Here is a 2,250-nt window from a genome sequence, read left to right as displayed (position 1 = left end):
GTTTCAAAGAAGAGCATGAGGGAAAATATAATAGCAGAAATTTATTTCTAATTTGCTTAATGAGTAACATGCTATTGGCAGTGGGCTTGGCAATTACCTTCATTTCATAGACTGGATGAAAACAACACAATTATGTGGTCAGGTCATCTTCTAGAGCTCCAATGTCCCGCCCAAATAAGCCAACTTCTAGAGCTTTGTTTTTTCTCTAACTCATAATTGAATCTAGCAGAGCACTGTTCTGTGATTAGACTCCATTTGAACCACTTTTAATTGAAAGAAGAAACTTCAAACAAACCATTTCCGTGCATGAACTTAACTGCATTTGCTTGGAACCTTCTTCTTATTTTCAAAGAAAAGAAAAACAAACTTTAAAAGCTTTAGAATAGTGAACTGTATGACTACAGGTAAAATATAAAATAGTGACTAGCCCAGCCTGTAATCTCAGGGACTCAGAAGGCTGAAACAGGACAGCCGTCATTCTAGAGAACCAAAATATATTGTCGAGGCTAAGGGATAGATCAGTTGGGAAAGTGTCAGCTGTCCAAGCATAAAACCTGAGTTTGGGTCTCTAACACTCACTTTAAAAGCTGGTCGTGGTGGCATGTATCTACATTCATTTTTTTTTTTTTTTTTGAAGAATGATCTAAATCAAATCTTTACTTTTTATAACTGTATAAATGTGATCCAAATGTGTCCACCAGTAGTTTTTTTCAAAAGAAATATGCTATAAATAAGCAAACTACAACTGCTCATTGATATGTATGGACTCCCTAGATGTCTCATTGGGCTTAATTATAAACCACTCACCATAATAGCTTTTCAGTATCATGTGTAGCATGAGGTTAAGCCACTTTAGCTTTTGCACATACATGTTACACTTCTGGCTGACAATGGAGAAAACCTTTCAGCATAACACTGTTAAGCTGTGCTGCATCCATCCCTTTAAACGGCATCAATATCAATGTCATCATCCTTGTGGTCATACTTCACAGTTTCAACCTTTGATACACTGGCAGTCTTCGAATATACCACCTCAATATTTTCATCTTCATCTTCTTCCTCACCACCAGAAGATTCTTCCTCTGCTTCCTTCAACCATTTAATAAATGGTTCTGCTCTGACACGAATCTCTTTGGCACATTCTTTTGAGACATATTTCTTAGAGGCCTTTTCCGACCAGCTGATGATGACCTCTTCTTCTAAAAGGTCTGCATCATACATCTCCCTCAAGACATATGGAATCTTGGAGATCACCTGAGCTTGATACGTTGCTACCACACTTTCCAAACCATGAAGAAGGTACTGCTAAGCCTTTTTGCTGTTATGACAAAATCGTAAGAAATGGCGCCTGTATTTCTTGATGTGCTCTCTTATCTTCTCATTAAAGAGAACTTCAGTCAAAACAAGAGGACCCGTGGCTTTTACCTCCAGTCTCTCTGCCTCAGCAACAATTTCTTCATCAGATGAATCAGTAATGCCCTGTTCTTTCTTTTTCTTAACAAAATCAAACAGGATGTTAACATGCTCTTCCACAGTTCTTTCCAAATCATCGTTGAGTGTCAGAATTTTTGCATGTACATTCATGTTTTTTAAGAGGCAGAGAGAGGAGAATCTGTGGAGCTTGGTGGTCAGCTAGTCTTGCCACATTGGTGAGCTCCATGTTAAGTAAGACATCCTGTCTCAAAAAAATAGAGATCAGTAAGAAGACAGAAATAGAGGAAGAGAGCTGACATTGTTATCTGGCTTCCCCACACATAACACAAACCTGCATATACATGTGCACACATGGACATTCACATACAGCATATGCACACACACACATAAACTCAAAACACAAGTGTCCTCTTTCAGTCTATTGTCTACAAAAATCCTGAATGTGGGATCATAATTTGTATACACCTTTATAGTCTGAACAGTTTTTTCCATTGAACATTATTTTATGTTCTTTGCTATAGAAATTTTAGAAAATAATCTTTTCCTATTATGCACTGTGAGAACAGTGCGGAAACTTTTTACCTATAACTCTTGTGCACCAGGCCTTTGGCTAGCTCTAAATTTGTGGATTACACCTAGTTACAAGAAACATCAGTGTGGTGAAACCGTTACTAGGTACGCAACTGAATGCCTCGCCCTATAGAAGTTGTTAATGACATACTTGGATTCAGTCCTCATGATGCTATTACCTAAATGTTCAGAGAAAATAGGCTCAGTGAAAATAAAATATAACTCACTTTAGCTGACAAAACGAAG

At 37.6% G+C, this 2,250-nt stretch overlaps 1 pseudogene; it reads right to left on the bottom strand.

Annotated features, from left to right (window-relative positions):
* Nucleotides 1–942: 942 nt before the first annotated feature.
* On the bottom strand, nt 943–1,584 carry LOC143268959 (eukaryotic translation initiation factor 5 pseudogene; annotated as a pseudogene).
* Between the last annotated feature and the right edge of the window lie 666 nt (nt 1,585–2,250).

The sequence above is a fragment of the Peromyscus maniculatus genome, chromosome 16, assembly GCF_049852395.1.
Source record: "Peromyscus maniculatus bairdii isolate BWxNUB_F1_BW_parent chromosome 16, HU_Pman_BW_mat_3.1, whole genome shotgun sequence".
NCBI classification, from domain to species: domain Eukaryota; kingdom Metazoa; phylum Chordata; class Mammalia; order Rodentia; family Cricetidae; genus Peromyscus; species Peromyscus maniculatus.
Note: the sequence above shows the minus strand (reverse complement) of the source record. Positions and strands in the feature narration are given on the sequence as shown.